We start from the raw sequence: 18,810 nt of genomic DNA, 5'->3' as shown, positions 1-18,810 counted from the left end.
TTGCACACAATTTGTTTTGTGAGAAGCAGAAGAGTTGAGAAAACAAAAATTTTTTGATTTACTCAATATTTTATTTTCACCGATTGTGTTCCAGTTTAGTGAGCCACATATCCATATATATATATATATAATACAATTTTGAATTGCGTACAAATTTGTTTATTTTGTTGTTGTTCAGGGTTGTATTTTTACCAGAGACCGTAGAAACAGATTACCCTACAGCAGATAAAATATTTGAACCACTTAGTTCATTTCTTTATTAATTAATTAACCATTCTTTATTGTTTCTATTTTTGATATAAATTCGCAAAAATATTTTTAAAAAATCTTTAATTTATCTACATATTTGCTGTCTATATTTTTCAAGCGCTTATCTAAAAAATACTTTGAGAGAAAGTAGGCAATAAAATTATTTTTAAAACTTCCATTAAATTTAATTTTTAAATCGTTCGAATTTTTCTATTTGGTATTACAAATTTTTGAAAATGTTTAAAACAATAGTTATAATTTTATTTGCTGATTACATTCCTGAAAGCGTATTTGAAAATTTCTTTAAAAAATATTTTGCAATAAAATTATTAAACAAAAAGTTATAAACAACTTTTTAAAAAATTTACAATTTTTAAATTTCGTTAAAAAATATTTCGTTAATCGATTTACATACTTCCCAGCAATGGTACGTACCACAAAGCACGAACTCTTTTATTTTCGTCCAAGTGTGCCCTCTCTATGGGCAACCATTTCAACGTAACCCAACCTAGATCAATTTTCGAAAATATTTAAAAGCATTTTGTAATCCAAACTTGTTTTTAAAATTTTACTCTTAATAAGTTTTAAAAATTTTACCAAGTATTAATATTTTTTCACAAACATATTTAAAAGAAAAATTTTCAAAATAATTCTTAGTATTTGATCTTCTGATATAAATAAAAAATAAAAATTAAAATATGTTAAAATATTCGGAATAAATTATTTTTATTATTAATTTCAAGCATTTATTAACTTTTACTTTTTTTCTTGTCTCTTTGTAGGTAAGTCTGACAAGCAAACAGTTTTCTTGATATCGAACTATGGTAAGGCAAAAGTTTTGAAAAATAATGAAATTATGAAAATTCTTAATTTGATGTTTTATTATCGATGGCGATACTTTTCACCCGTTGCCTATTTTCAGGCCTACAAACATTAGAAATACTCTCCCAGAGCCTTTTCAAAATACAGCAGCAGGCGATTTTTAAATGTGGAAACCGTAGACAATCTTCCGAAGACATTTTTCTCTTTATTCAAATTTTTTTTCTTACTTTCATATTTTTTTTATTTTTTATAATTATTTGCTATTTTTATATTTTCAATTTTATATAACTTGACGCACCCTGTGCTCGGGGTCCACGCGCCCAGTGCTTCATTTCCGCAATTTCTTTGCTAAAATATTTTACTCGTGTCAATGAATTGGATAATTTTTTTTATCCAAAAATAGAAAGACATTTAAGGCGGCAATGCTGCGCTCTATTTCACCACTCCTCTGCACCGCATGTAATACACACTTGCGAAAAATTCTTGCCAATTTTCGAAAAAAAAAAAGAAAAACAAAATTTTTCTGCTACGGTTGGAATTTGATTGGCAATTTCCTTCAGTTTCATATATCAAAAATTTTACGTTGTCGAGCATTTTTGTAATATTTTTTTGCTTTTTTTTCGAGTGGCATGAAAAGATTCCGCACAGATTTTTCTTTATATTAATTTACTTTATCCTTTTACAATCCAGCATTGTTTCTATTTATTGGCGCGCATATTGTTATGAACTTTGATTTCCTCTAGGCCGACTTTACAGTGTAAATCTGTATGCGTGTGTGTGAAACATTACGCCATATATGCATACATACAAAAATAGTACAAAATTATAAACAATAAGCAGAACAAAGGCTAACGCGTGCGTAAAATAGTTCTTTTGTTGTTGTTGTTGTTGCTGTTGTAGCTGTTTATTCATGTAAGTAAAGAAAAGGTTCAGTGCAATAACAAAAACAGTTTCAATACAAAGCTCATTAATGTGGAGCGATTATTGACTCGCCTGTGGCCCATAGGCAAGTTAAAGATAAGGCTGATTTTTTTTCACATATTTTTTTATTCTCTCCCTCCTCTTTCCTTCTGTTTTGATTACAAAGAGCCACGACGTTTTGAGATGAAAAAAAATAATCTCTTTATTAAAAAGTAGAAAATCCATTAGTAATGATTTTAAATAAATACCGTTTGCCAAACAATCCGGCACAACAACAAATGTGCTTTGTTTATCAATTCGGGTTATTCGCTTTGGCAGCTGGAGCTGAAGCTGCAACGGCCCACCATATAAATGCACACACATGCATACATATATGCATACATACATGCATACATACATACATAAATACATACATACGTACGTGCATTCCTCCGTCAGTCAATACGTCAGCCAGTTTGTCGTTAGTTGATAACCGTCCAGAATGATCAGGGCTGTTTAGAATTCGCATTAATTGCACTCTTTTACATAGGGTGTTTAAAAAGTTATGGTGTTTTTATTCTAATAAATCACTATTCATTCAAATTTAGAGTGCAATATTTGATAAATGTTCACCTTGTGACGTCACTTCCGTGTCTTTTGACGAAATTTTCGATGACATTTTGGCATAATGCCAACTAACTCTGCTTAATTCGATCATAACGCGCTTTTCAGTAAGGAATTTGTATTTATGCTAATGACATATACTTTTCCTTAAAAACCAAAGAAGGAAATTCAATAGCGTTGTTGTTGTTGTATCACCCAGCCGGATATAAATCCGCGTCATTCCGCTCACGTAGAGCCGACTGTCGTGGGAATTAAATTTATTGGCGTCACAGCACATGCTTCTGGTGACCACTTAATTTCCTCAGGACGCAACACTTTTTTTTTTCAAACCATCTCCGAAAAAACTTTTACCTCTGCGGTTGTATCAGATTTTCCCGATTTCTATGCATTCTCGTAATTCCTTTCACTACTTCTTCGTGCGTCTTGAAGCCAAATAACAGCAAAAACTCTTTGACTGGCACAAAAAAAGCACTCGGCTCTGCATTACCGAAGTAACCCGAATTCATAACAGACCAGCAACTTTCTCCAGTCGCCTTCTCCTACTATTTATAAGCGAGTGCTATTATAACAACAGTTGATAAAAAAAATTCTGTATTAAAATTAGACAGTCGTGATAGAACATCCATTATATGTATATATAAATATAATATATACATATATATATATACATTAGGGCGGGTCGATTTAAAAATCGCTCATTGCTCTGTGAAAATCGTATTCTAGGGATCAAAATAAGAAACTTTGCCGAAGGAACCATACCTCTAAAACGAATTCTGATGTCCCCCAATTTGGGTCGAACGAAAAATCCCACTTTGACCCATTTTGAGTGCTCCAATCGAGCCCAAATGTATGACCGACCCCCACTAACTTTGGACGGCCGATCCACCCATGCCAGTGGCACACCCCCTGGAACTCCCCTGGGGGGCTCCCCATACAATCATTTCAAAATATCACCATTTTTAGCCTTTACATGAGAAAAGAAACTAAAAAGTTCGACCCAAATGGGGAGACATCAGAATTCGTTTTAGAGGTATGGTTCCTTCGGCAAAGTTTCTTATTTTGATCCCTAGAATATGATTTTCACAGAGCAATGGGTGATTTTTTTGCCTCCCCACAAATCGACCCGGCCTAATATATATATATATATGTAATGAGACTGCATGTACTTATTTTAAACTTCATATTTTTCTATTGAGGGTTTTATATTTTTATTTTTACCCCCTTTTTTTGACTGTTTTTGTTTACTACGCCTTGGGGTTTTCCTCTCATCTAATGGGTTACCCAGTATTTTGCGTTTTTTTTTTGTGTTTTTGTTCTCTCGCATATATGTATGTACAGATATATATTTTACTTTTCCCATTGAGCGTTTTTTACATAAATGAAATTGAATTATCATTGTGCCATTGTTGTATTTGTCGAGTGCGGAAAATTATGCTATCTGTATAATTTGCACCATAAAAGCGGTCATTGAGGTTATCGCGCCTAAAAGTCAACGGTTGTGTGCGTTGACTGAACGGCAACAGGAAACAGTGAAAAAATGGGCTGGCAAGAAAAATTCTATGTTGAATAATATACGGTTTCCTCTTTCATTCTAAAAAATATGAAATAATATTAGCTCACTTGCATTTTCATATTTTCTTCGAGTACTTTATAGTTTTCTTGGGCTGGCCATTTGATTTGTTTTTTTATTAAACCGATTCAAATTTAGTCCAAACTTAAAAAAAAAATGAAGTCGGCGCCTGTGTCAAAAAAGTTGTTCGAAATACCGTTAAGAAGAGATAAATTGGCACATCTGCTCGGGTAGAGTTCCTGCGACTTAAAATATATTTTATATTCAAGTAATACGTCTAATCTAAAATACCTCTAGGCTCTTCAATTTAAGCTATGAGACTATAATTTGGTAAGTGTATTCTTGATAGTAATTTCGCATATTTCGTTCCAAATCTGGTCAAGAAAAATACTCTCAAACAGCAGAGCAAGCTCGAATGTGCAAAAGTCTTCCAAACGGAGTTGCCATTCTGCCCCAAGAAACACATCTATTCAACGCTTTAAGGAACCTAGTCATTCGTGATGTATTAGATAATGAATTTGGAAACTTTTTCCGAAATGTAATAAATACGAAATGCAATAAATTTTACGAAATGTAAATGTACAGTCTCTTCTTTTTCTTTACATTCCTTCGCATTTTTGTTCATCTTGAAATGTGTTATTTAAAATATATTTTTATTAAAAAATTTTAATTCAATTTATTTAAAAAAATATATATCTATATACATTTATTTTATAAAAAAAAAATGTATTTAAAATTTATTTCTGTACGAATGAATGTATTTATGTGAGTATGTGTGTGATTCGAGCTTATTTTTACCCCCCACTCGCTGCTCTCAGGCAAGTCTAATAAAGGCATATATGAATGCACTTATACAAGTATAAGTAATTTTTCTAATAATTTGCTAAGAAATGGGTGTGTCCCGCTGCTGGCGACTAGCCTTCTGCTTGATATTCCTTCTTTTTCAAGCTTTGTGCTGTCAATTTGTTTATTTTTTTCTTTCAATTTCTGACTTATTTGTATGCTTTAAGATTTGTTTGTCCAATTTAATTGTTATCGCCACTTTTTTCCTATTTTTTGGATTTTCGTTCGATTTTCATTACATATTTTTTGCACTTTTACTTTGCTTAGACAACTCATTTCAAAATCATATGATTTTTATGCACGTTTTTGGCAACATTTCAGTTACTTAGGGGCACAAAAAATTTTTGTTAAGTATTAAATTTTAACAAAATAATTTTGGTAAAAATATTTTCGTATATTTGATACATTTACGCGCACTTGTGGTAGCTAAAAATATCTCCAATTGTTTTTGACAAATTTGTCAAGAATGTTCTACCAATACACCGCTGCTGACGCTTTTAGACTACTCCTGAGTGGGCGTTGTGCGATTAGAGATATTTCGTGCTTGCAAGAGACAACCGTATGAATGGACATACATACAAATACGCGTGTGTCGTAAAACGATGCGATGCGAAAGAGGGGATATTTTTTTTTTAAGTGTGTGTATTGCGTGCATGTGTGTCTTAGAATTCGAATTGCGGTTCAAGTCATTTGAAATGAGTGTCGTAATTTCTCGCATTGCACCCTCGACTTCTTAAGAAAGAAATATACAATAAAAAAAAGAAGAAGAAAACAGCAATCAATCGTGCCAATAAGCTTTTTGTTTTTAAAGCATATATTTCATTTTAAACACCTAAATGTAGGCTATCTAATGCATTGCAATTGCGTGACAACGAACATGTAGCTAAAATTTTCGTTTCTTCCAAAGTATTTCGTATATTTTCCTAAATGCTTTTGCAAAGAAAACAAGTCACTCGCGATACATCTAAAATATTTTCAGAGTATTATGAAGAAAATACCAAAAATCGTCTGGCAATAATTATGTCGAGCCAGCAAGAAGCAAGCAATAACCAGTGGCGTATGTGTTTATATTTATTCAGCTGCAATAGGAAATTTTATTATTTCGCGAAAAGGCACAGACAAAAAAGTTGTGGAATTAGCAATGTAGCTGTAATATGAAATTTTATTATTTCGCGAAAAAGGCAAAAACTAAAACTGAAATTAGCACTCTTCTCTTCTTGTGTTTCCTTTTTGCTTTGGTCATAACTTTGTCTGTTTCCACGAAATTTGTAACACAAAGCAGCGTTTCCAAGCGTTTAGGAAGTCCGCATTACAGAATAATTCTATAACTGTTTCTCAGCTAGAAATTGTGGGAATTGCCAAAATTACCAATCAAACATTTAAAGGTTTATAATTCCGTTGGATTTGTAGATTTTTTGTCGTTAATATTTTATTTAAAAAATTGCAAATTCAATAGAAAACTTGTACTATAAAATAAAATTGAAAATAATTTTTTTTAATTGCGGGAAAAAATTTTAATTTTTTTTAGTTAAATTTTAATTTAAAATTTGTTTTTTTAGTTTTAAATTTTTTTTAATTGGGAAAAATTAGAAGAAAAACTGCAACATAAACAATTTTCGGTACATTTTCTTGGAATTTGTAGCAAAAACATGCTTAAGGTTTTCACTTGCATACGACTACATTGTTTCATAGCCATCTTTCTTGCGAAAATGTGAAATATTTAAAAAAGAAATTCAAGTTCAGTTTGCACCTTGAAGCTGAGAACTCTGTTAAATTCATAAATTGTGCATTGCAAAATTTGTCAGCAGCCGAAGACATATGGCGCAAAACATATTTGCACCCTCTTTGCAAAGACGCCACTGCTTGCATGAACACATTTAGTGCCAAAAAAAGCAGGTGATACTCGTACACTACTGTCGCCACCATAACGCCCACACTGTAATATTTTTAATTTACACAATTTTTTTTTTAATATTTCTAATTTTTTTTATTCTGTTTAGCTAAAAAATCTAATTATGCGAAATATGTACGACTGATTTCATCAGCTCTTTGGTTTTAACAAATCTTTTCCACTTCTACACTTGCAATACTGCTGCTCTTAACTGATGTTAGCTCTCTCGCCCTTCACTTACCACTTGAATTTGTTCTTTCAGCTCAACACACTACTCTAGCATACATTTATGTGTTTTTGTGCAACAACAATTCTTTGGCTTCTTTTTAATTATTACCTATCCTCCGCCCCTAAGTGAGTGCACCAACTGTGCTTTTGCCCCTACTTACATATATTTTTTCACTTCCCCTCATTTCTATGTACATGCATTTCTCCATTCGTGTTTTGTAAACATTTATCTCCTTAATATATGCACCATGCATGCCTGCTTGCAGGCTTGGGGCCTGAGGTCACCGCTCAATTTTACGCCGGAATAGTAAAATTTAACTCTTTATTACTTATACTTTTGGTATTTTCCTTTCGCAATTTTCGTTCTATGCAAGCTAATTAATTTTCTGCTTTTTTATGCGGAAATTTCGCAGAATTTTTCATAATGTTTGCGCTAACGGTAGTGAGCACACATAGATGTGTTGTTATTGGTGGTAGGTTGAAATAGAGGCAGAGGCCAAGTTCTCCGCATTTCTGCATATCGTTTTATTTTTTTGCTCTAAGTACTTACACTTACTCACAATTTTTTCGTATATTTTATATACCTACACATATACATATACATGCATTCATGTTTACTAGCCATTTTCTAACCCATTGATGTCATCGGCTGACGTAAATTTGTTGCTCTGGTATTTCTTCCCCGCTTTTTTTGTGCCTCGTTATTTTTCTTAATTCCTTTTACTCTTATTTGTTGCAAACTCATTGGATTTTTTATGCTTTTTCCACATAATACAATACACCTGTCTTGTTTTTGTTGCTCCTTTGTTTACCCTTTGCAAAATTAAATAAACACAAATGCTTAGCAGATTTTGCGTTTTCTTTGGGGTTTTTTTTGTTTTTGGCTATCTATTTATCTATTTCAATCTACTACTTATTTCATTCTATGCATGTAACTAAGTTTCTTGGTCGTCTACCTTGAATATTATAAATATATTTTTAGAAACTGCAAATTTTCTATTTGGTTTATTTTTATATCACTCACTTTGCTTTTTTTGTTTTTTGTATGCACCCTACCTCATTTCCTTGGCAGCCCTCATCCAATTGTATATTTACCTAAATATGTTTTCGTACCTTTTGTTGTTCTAATGATGCTCACGTTTTATTTTTATGCATTTGCTGCTCTCGTTACTACCGATCGCAAGATCGCGTGACAGCACATCAGTTGATGTTTTGATTCGACTTCTAATTTGTTGCTAATTGAAATATATGCAGAGTTCGTTTTTTAAAATAAATGCTGTAAATAATGCATTCAATGCCATCAAAAGTGTTCATGAAGGCCTGTTGAAACTAAGATTATACAGGGTGTTAAAAGAAGAATACAAAATATTTAACTTACCATAGATTCAAGATCGTTAATTTGCTATTTCCCTTTTATGGGTTGATACTATTCAATTCTTGTTTTTTGACACCCTGTATACTAGAAATTCTATTGACATCTGTGTAGTTATTTGAATACCAATCTTAATATGTAAATTTTATAAGTCTGCAAAATGCGTTATTTGCATCGAATAGCAAGCTATGAAAGAGTTTTATGAAAAATGCCTTTTTTTGTATACATATTTCTTGCACTTCTAAAACTAGCTTCGTTTCTCTCTTATCCGATCACACCTTAGTTAGCCTAAGACTCTGCAACTTGCCTTTTACGCTTATTTTAGTTCTGTCCATTTTGTAATTATCTACAAAAAAGTTTACACAAAAAACAACAGAAAAACCATTACACGAAACACTATTTTGGTATTTTTAGAACGGTGTTTATAAAATCCATCAACTCAATATTGATACACAAACGTATATTTTCATAAGAATCTCACTGACATTGCGAGTACATCACAATCTTCAGATTTAGATCTATCTTTAGACTTGTTAATAAGTAATACATGCGATTTTTTCTTTCGACAAACAATTATAAGTTTCACGAATTAGACTGTCACGATCACATGTCATTAGCGCTCATTACCTAGCACGAGTACAGGCTACTTGTTTACTCGTACTTGCATGTGTGCATGTAGGTATATCACAAACTAACCAAAGGCTAAAGAGTGTGCGAGAGCGGCTCACTTGGTAAGGGTCAGCGATTGAGCGATTGCAGTCAAATAAATGTGTTGAGTAAGTTAACACCTTTTGCGACGAAAGCAAATATAATATAATGCAAATGTTTATTTTTTTTTATTTTTTTGTTTTAGTTTTGTTATTTTATAAAATTGTAGAAATATTTCGTTAATTGACTGATAAAATAAAGTTAGTGAAAAAAGTGATTATAGGAAGAAAAAGAAAGCCGACGAAAACACCGAGTATTTTATTGTTTCATTGGCCGATCATTCATTCGTGGTGATCGTCAGTGGGCACAACAACTACTTCTATAATACAATGACAAAAGCATTGGTGGCTATTAAAGCATTGCGCGCAAAAGAGCCACACATAACAGGTGTTTTTTATTTTTATTTATATTTTGTTGTTTTGCTATCTCACTCATAAATATAATAGGCGCGTACATCCCTTAATAGGTGTTGTAAAGAAGTTCTCCTCCATTTTGTGAATACCGACTTCTTGTTGTTCTTCAAATTAAGGGGTACACGAGTGGTAGTTGTTGATGGTGTTAGGGAGTGAAGGGCGACCACAATCATTGCTATCATTTGTTGCTCCATGCCCACAGTGGGCGGGCGTTGGAGTCTCTCAACTAATATGTGTTGCTCTTCGACACCCAGTACTTGATAATTTTAATACGCCTGCACATTTATGCATTTACATATATAGCTCATTGCAAATATGCATCACTCGTAGAAATCTAGCAAATATCGCGAGTACGTTAATCCACTAATTACCATTTACCCATGTGATCTTTACCACTTAAGTCACATAATATCACCCAACCGCCCACTCAATACCTAGCAGGAACAACAACAAATAGTTGAAAGATTACAGTACGATTTTATTTGTGGGCTGTCAAGTAATTAACGCTAATTGCCATTTCAAAATCCCTTTAAGACTCCTCACATTTAGAAGGTGCTGATTACGATCGGTGCTGGATTTCGATTTCCTGCTTTTATTTGTATGTTATTGTTATTATATTCTTTATTTTTTTTTAATTACTTTTTTTTCTTTTTTTTGTTGGTTTCTCATATTCTATTGTAATATTTGCTTAATTGGAGCTCGAAAAATGATAGGAAAACTTCCTTATCAAAATTTTGACGCAAATGACAAATGACCCTTTGGAATACGTACTTTACTGCACTGCTCTTTGCAGGATTCGCCAAATATGCCTAACATATGTTTCATCCTTTAAGGGATATTGTTGGCCAAAGGCTCACGGCTTGTTGGCGTGCATTGAGAATTACATAAAATAACATTGACTTCTAATTAAGTTATCTGTTGATGTTATAGGGTGGGCCATGTAAAATTTGCTTTTTGAATCGGTTATAAAAAAAAACTAATCAATAGTTTTTCAAACTTTTTTTTTTATTTTGAAGATTGAACATTGTCATTTATGAATGAAAAATAATATCGTTCAAATGACTGCCACGACTGGCTTTACAGTAGGCCATTCGATCAACCCAATTTTTAAGCACATTTTCGATTGTTTGGGCTCCAATTTCATGAATGGCAACTTCGATTTCGTGTTTTAAATCATCAATCGTCTCCGGATAGTTCGCATAGCATTTGTCCTTAACGGCTCCCGACAAAAAATAGTCCAACGGGCTTAAATCACAGCTCCGAGGCGGTCAATTGATATCAGAATTTCGGCTGATTATTCGGTTTTCAAACACGGTAGCCAAAAGTTCGAGTGTAACTTTGGCAGTGTGACAAGTTGCACCGTGCTGTTGAAACCAAATGTCGTCCATGTCATCCTCTTCAAGTTTTGGAAACAAAAACTCGTTGAGCATGTCACGGTAACGCTCGCCATTTACTGTAACCGCGGAAGAAGAAGAAGACTCACCACTTTGGAAATAGGTTTTAAATATTTCCCAATTTTGTTCAAGCATATAGCGTCCCATTTCGTAAATGTCAAACTTTTAAGTAAATTATGAACACATTTGACAGTCATTTGTGTTACCATTCTCAAAAACATAGGAAGTTCAAAAAGCAAACGCTATATGGCCCACCCTGTATTATACATTTGTGTTCGCTGACCAACTCGAATGCTCGTTCCTTATGCGATCAGTGATGCTCAAGGTTTATTTGGTTTGGTTATTAATTCGTGCCTGTATCTGTAATATATTTTAGTTATACTTTTCTCGCAAATTTATTTCTTTGGTATGGTGTTTCAATTATTTTCTTGTCAGCCAGCTGTCTGACGTCCATTAGATTGCACATTGAAGGCAACTTTTGCGAGGCATTGACATTGGTGTGATTGTTGATGTCTTAATTAATACTAAAGGTTCTCGTGCACTATTTTTGTTGTTGTGTCATTTATTGTTATTTATTACGATTTAATTGCTCTACGGTGCTGCCTATATCGGCTAACCCACCTGAACTACGCGCTTCGTGCTTCACTAAACGTTTTTAATGAGTTCGTTCGCGTTTTGGTTTTCATATTTGTTTTGTTTTTGTGATGATATTTGCATTTTAGCGAAACGATTTGAATAAGTTTTCCGTTGACTTATGCAGCGGTGCATGAATTGATGAATTTATGCAAAATAAATTAAAATAATGAGTGCTCATTTATCACGTTAGCGATGAGCTTTTCTAATCGAAGACGATTTTTGTGCCCAAATAAAGTAAGATTTTACAAAACAAAAAAACATTTCTTTCTCCGTAGCAAATCCAATGCGTAAAATAACCACCAATATTTGGCATTTAAATTTTTCTTACTAAAATCGGGAATGCTTCGTCTGCAAATTTGCATTTTATATTTTAATTACAAATACAATTAATAATATTTCTCAAAGATGAAAGCGTTTAGCTGCCTACAAAAGCATTCAGCAGCGCTGTGTTCGCTCATTGCTCGTAAATTATTTTCGACAATTTTCTTAATTACGCGCCGCAATCAAAGCGCATTTTTCATACGACCCAACACAAACAGAAATTTGTCTACCTTTGATTTGCAATTTTTTATTTATTTTTTTGTTTTTGGCTCATAGCTATTAGTGATCGTGATCAGTAGCGCGCGATAGTGGAAACGCTGCTGCAACGCGGTACCCGGGTTAGGGTAAGGGAGCAGACAGGGAGGCATGGTTGTTCGTAATGGTTGCTTTTTAGTTGTTATGTTGCATGAATTTTTGCGGTGCCAATTGAAATGAACTCGGAATTGTAGGAAAAAATGAAGAAGTGCATTCGTCGTGTGGCATTCGTCGTCGATTGTTTGTCTGTCACAGCCGCCACTGCCGCTGTGATCGTTTGCTCTCCTCAGTTGCTTTATTGGCGACAATCGAATATCGTTTTTTAATCGTTCACATAACTTTAATTTCTCGTCGTCGTTTTTTCTCGCTACTCAAACGTCATTCCGCGCGCATTGAAAAGGAAAAAAAAACATAAAAAGTTGGTTGAGAGAAAACTAGAAAAAACTAAAAAATTCTACAAAGAATCAGCTGCCGTGCGAAAGCAATTATTGTGGCTCGCGGCGGGTCCCCCGTGATTTGCCATTGCAGCATTGCAGTAGTTTCCGCTGGTCGTCCAATGCAATTAACTCGAACGTGAAGTCGCTGCAACGGTCAATTTTTTCGCTTTTCTTTTATAAAGTACTCAGACGCGTCCCTGTGTTGGTATCTTTTTGGCCGCTCGAAGTGGCGATTAAACTAGGTCAAAACCAAATTGCTAAGTGAAGTACATACAGTGGGAAAAAGTTACGAAAAATAAAGAAAAATTGTGTCATTACACAAAAAGCATTTAAACAATGCCAAAGTCATCAAGTTCCAAAGGGAACCTAGATAAGTGTTGAGAAAAACCGTAGGAAAACGCAACTCAACTTTTCACGCCCCCAAAGGCACAATTTGTGCTACATTATAAAATATATATATTTTTTTAATTCCCCTTTGTTAACGTAATCGTTTCGGCGATTACCTAAAGACTGCCTTCAAAGTGATCAAAACGGGGCGTCCGCGTAAAATCATAAAAATCGTGCGTAAGAAAAAGAAAAATGGCAGCGATGCCACTAGTGAAACGGACACCGAACGTCGCAATTCCACTACATCGCTTACAACAACGCACTCCTTCGATACAGACTACGATGACGGTGAGGGTGGCGTAGGTGATAAAACAAACTCCGTCGGCTTGAAGCGCGTTTACTCCGCCGGCGCGCCTATAACAAAGCTCACAAACGCAACGGCGAACGCTTCAAGCGTTAACTTACAATCAAAGAAGCCGCCCATTGCAGCGGCGACGCTCAAAGCGAATTTGCTCAACAAACAAAAAGTTTGTGATAGTTCCGGCACAACAACCACAACTTCCGATACAACAACAACTTCTACAACGACTACTACCAGTGGCTCCTCCTCCAGCAGCGGTGGCGATCGCATGCCACCGCCGCTGCCATTGTCAAAAGCTAACAGTAGTGGGGTGAAAAGTGCGCGCATACTTACGCGCACCAATTCGAAACAATACGATCCAAGTAATATGGGAGAAAATCAAAAAAAAAAAAAAAATAAAATAAAATAAATAAATTACAAAAATGAAGGTTAAGCGAGTGAGCAGCGCAAATAATTGGGAGTTCAGAGTGGCGTTTCTTTATTCGCAGTTCTTATCCGTACTTTTGTACTCGCGCACTCGTGCCCAGGGTATTAAAATTTAGTTCACATAACGGTTGCTTGTAACAGCACTAAATGCTCGCTCAGAATGAGGAGAGTAGGCAATTTAGCCATATCTGTCTGTCCATACGCCCGTACGCACAATAACTTGAAAAAAAATTATATGAAATTTGCCATATAATGTAAATAAAAAAAATGATATCTGTTGAAAAAAATACTCACTATTACAAACAAATGAAATTTATGACAGCTCTATTTCCGCGTTGCCCAGATATGTTCATTTATAGCAGTGACTTTGTTTATTCGCCACTTGCTAACGCGAAAAGAAGTGGCCTATTATTTGCCTAATTATTTTTTATCTAAAAATTAGCAGTCATCCAAAATTAAATTTTACGAAAATGTGTCTGATAAGGCCGGCCTTGTTATTTAATTTAATTTTAGCTCGGCCAGACGATAAATACTTGCTAAGCCATATCTGCAAGTATTGTTCTTTTTCTGCTTACTGTTATTTGCTTTTTCTGACACTTATTCTGCTGTTTTGAATGACTTGAAATCATCGACAATGTTTACTGTTTTAATCTACTCGTACTTCTGGAACTTATTTGCGCTAATAAACCATTTAGCTGTTTGCTAATTCACAAGTGCCGCTACTTTGCGTTATTTGTCAGTTTTTATGGCCATTAACAGAAGTTCTTATTTGTATTTGTCTGCTGTACCGAAGCTGAAAATTGTAATATATATTCTCTGACGTTTGTAAATTACTGTTTAATTTTGGAGTAAGGGTTACTTATTTGCCATTACCGTTATATGTACTTACTATCAGATATATTTTTTGTCTGGGATATATTTACAAATAATTTTATATTTACTTAATTTTTATAAGTAAAAGCAAAAAACAAAAAAAGTGAACTTTTGTTATTTTTTTTCTTTTTATTTTTACTTTAGTTGTTTTTATTACATTTTATTACACAATGTTTTGCCCTTAACTAACTGTATGTGAGGTATTTGCTTAGGAGTTGCTGCAGCGCAGCAAAATGCGCCCGCAACGCCCCTGACATACAACTTCCATATACTGGTTTTAATTTCTGTTTTTTTTTATAAAGCTCTTTAATTGAATATGATTAATTACACTTAATTGACTGACGGCAAAGTGAATGAACTGCTAAAAACGAGTTTGTGAATATTTTTTTTTATTGATTAACGGCCTGCATTAACTAGTTTGTTTCAAATTGTATGGAGCTACAGAAGTAAGGAATATTTTAAATGCCATAAATGCAAGTGCAACATTTGCAATAATTGTACGTTCGGCAAGTAAATTTAAATTAGCAGAAGTGTGAACACCTTGTAATCAATGCGCACCACATAAGCCCATCGCAATTGCTAGTTATCGATTTTCGATACTACCGCTACTTCACTTAAGTCAAATGTTTTATTTGCTTGTATTGAACTCGTTGACCGATTGCTTGTTTCTCTTTTTCTTTCTTACGATCTATGAATTTTTGTGTATGAAAGATAATATTGTTGCGTAACCATGGCAAAACAATGGACAAAGTTTTTTTCAAATAGCGGTCGCCACTCGTCAGGCAATGGCAAATCTCCGAGTGTATTTCTGTCGTGAAAGAGTTCCCCGTAAAAAATCATCTGCCGTTTGAAGTCTACTTAAAACTGTAGCCGCTCCATTTGTGGAACAACATAAAGACGCACACAACAAATATGAGAAACTCCGCCAAACACACAAAAAACGTGTAAACTCCAATTTATATATTTATATATATAAATACATAACCATGGCAAGTTTAGTCAGAGCTGCTGCTCTTATTTTCAGTTTGTCACTTTGCTTTTCATGTCAGAATTGCGCCATTGAGCTGCTACTAAATTTTCTATTTATAATTTTTCAAATTTCTTGTCTACTAAGACGAGTTGGAACCTAGCACCTTTATGCCGTGGACAAGAAAAATTAACTACACCCACCATTGCTTGTGTTAAATGGATTGAATTTGCTGCTCAAAAGTGATATTCGCCAACACCTTAGCACCTTAGATATGGTCTTCATATATATGTATAACCTTTGTTAATGTTTTTTAATCCATTTATTAGCATTTCTTTGAGTTTCATTTCTACTAAGCTATATTCATTACTGTTCCCATGCGTTCTCTTGCTCGCGCTCTCTTCGGCACCCAACTCTTCATTACCTTGACAGGTGCAAAGAAAAAAGTGACAGCTACAACCTTACAACCTTCGCTTTCAACGTCGGGTAGACAGAAGCATGTTGTGTATTTGCCAAATTTAATTAAAATAAACATGTTTGAATCTAAAAAAGAAAAAGCTAAAGCAGCAACAAAGTCGTCTTTTATGCCCGAGTATGTGACTACTTCATAGAAGTGCCCTTTCTTAGCGCAGTATTAAGAGTTTTTGTTTTGTAACTGCCATTGTGCGCGCTCTTTTTGTTTTATAACTGTGCTCATGTTTGCTTAAATTTTCTTGCAGTTGAGGTGCTCGTATTAAATTTTCATTGACATTAACCCCGCGCGCTTAATTTTTCGCTCATAGCTATGTATTTACATTAAAAGTTTGAATGTCAAAGCTAAAGGCAGTATGCAGCGAATAAACAGAAACAAAAAACAAAAAATAGAAAATAGAAAACAGCTATCAACACCTGTCACAGCTGCGTTGAAGCATAAAAGAAAAAAACTACGTCAAATTAAAAATAAATCAATAAAAAAATAGCTTTCTTCATCGTCGTAAAAGAGGAAGCGTCGCAAAATAACCCTTCCTACTTGCGATTATTTTTATTTTTTATTGTGACTTGATTGACACACAGCTGTCATTGGGTTCAGAGGCAAACGCCCACTCACATACTAGTAATTTTGTTTTTATTTTGTCTAATGACAACTGTCAAGTGCTCACAGTCGCGCGTAACGTCAACCTTAATCAAAAAAACAAAACGCGCATAGCTGCACTTTATTGACATTGGCGCGCGATGTCTTTGCACCGCTCAAAGTTATATTTCTTCATTGTTTCAAAATAAGTGCACTGCTTTGCTTCTTGTTGGACGTTATCAGCGTGACTTATCGGCGAGGAAAGTATAAATTCATTGTTAGCACTTCAAAAGACGGTGTATGTAATTCACAAAGCCTATATGGCAAAGACTCGTATAAAGTCGGAGCAAGTCAGTAGCGTCGATTTTCGCTACTTCATAGCATGCAACTCTACATTGAAAGTGTAAACAAATGATAATTCATACAATTAGTGTTTGTTTGGCACATAACGGCGTCCATTTATCAGGCATATTAATCTCCGGAGATTTACTATAATATATACGCATGCACGCACACCTACTGTCACACTAATAATGCAATAATAATCATAAAGGCCCAAAAATATACCATAAAGTGAGAATCTTAAGAATTCCTGGCGATAAGCGTTTGATTACATTTATAAACAACTGTAAAAACATCACCCGACAATCTCAAGTACACCTTTATTATTTTAATTTATTTTTTTAGGGCCATCGTAGAGAATTTACTGCGTCAGCTTTTCAGGCTGGCTAGCTCGCTAGCAGGCAATCGACAAAGGACAGTCTTTTTTCTCTATTTTTTGGCATTTTTTTTTCCTTTGGCTATTATTAAATCTTTTTATGACTTTGTTTTTAGCAACGTTCCATTTTCTGCTTGGCAACCAAATTAGTTCAGGAAAAAAAAAAAAAAAATACGTAATTATGTCTGATAAGCGGCGTTAACGCCCATAATTATTGCGCTGCTCGCTTGTAAAACCATGAATAAATATTGGAGAAAAAAAAAAATGATTGAAAAATCATTTATTGTACAATTAAGCGATATGCACCAATGAACAACTCTTTATTCCCCGCGCGCAATTTTGCTCTTTTCTCTTCTCTCTATCTATGTACTCAACGCATCATCTGCTCTGCTCTACTTTGCGCTTGCCTTAATGTGGCTTAAGGTATGCGACAGCTAATTGGTAAATTGAATGGCCTATGGCCTGAGCACAGTGTAGCGAATTCTATTCCAAAAGAAATCGACCCGTCGAAAGAGAAATTGGAAGGTGCCTGGGAGACTATAGGTAATTGAATTTAAAACGAGTGTATTAGAATAGAAAGTGTGAATGTGAATGTGGAAAAGTGGAAGTATGCAGGTGTTAATTCTACAGATTCTGACGTTTGATAAATGAGTAAAAAATGGATGGGAAATGGATGAAATAATTTCATTTCAACTGAAGTTTGATTACTTTTAAAATGGCATAAGCGCCAGTAACAACATTTTCAGATATGCATTATTTAAATCACCTTTTTGTTGGTAGCTTTTTTGGGGAAAAGCAGACTATAGCGTGATGGAATTTTTGTACATTTTGTGGTTTATTAAGGGGTGGTTTCATGTTGCTCAATTATAATGTAGCCATGTAACATAGAAATCTAACAAAGATTAAGGGGATTTATAATAATATGCAAAATCAAGCGGCCGAGTGATTTTAATAAAAAGAAAAATGAATAAAAAAATAATGAAAAAAAAAAAAAAAAAATTAATAAAGAAATAATAAAAAATTTTGATAGATATAAAAATGATAATAATAAAAATAATAATAAAAAAGGGAATAAAAAGAAAATAATAAAAAAAATATATAAAAAAAAAATTATAACAATAAAATAAATAAACAAAAAAATAATTATAAAAGCAAAAATAAAAAAATTTGTGAAAACATTAATATAAAATAGTATATAATAAAAATAATATATAATATATAAAAAAATGTATTTTATTTTAAAAAAATTAATATCAACTAATTGTCAACATAAGACGCGCCCAGCTGTTGGTTTAAAATAAAAGATGTAGATATTTGATCTATTTCAGGTTTCACTATTTTTATTCAAAATACGGCTCCTATTATTTATATGTAAAAATATGACGACTTTTAAAAGTCCACCATGGCCACGTCATATAATATAT

General features: G+C 33.7%; 1 protein-coding gene across 3 annotated transcripts in view; it reads left to right on the top strand.

The window, feature by feature from the left end:
• Window positions 1-18,810, top strand: part of LOC128859184 (protein kinase 3) — a 90,264-nt gene that overhangs the window by 53,715 nt on the left and 17,739 nt on the right. The window lies entirely within an intron of this gene.

Source organism: Anastrepha ludens, chromosome 3, assembly GCF_028408465.1.
Source record: "Anastrepha ludens isolate Willacy chromosome 3, idAnaLude1.1, whole genome shotgun sequence".
Classification (NCBI taxonomy): Eukaryota; Metazoa; Arthropoda; class Insecta; order Diptera; family Tephritidae; genus Anastrepha; species Anastrepha ludens.
The sequence above is the reverse complement of the archived record's forward strand: the minus strand, read 5'-3'. Positions and strand labels throughout refer to the sequence as shown.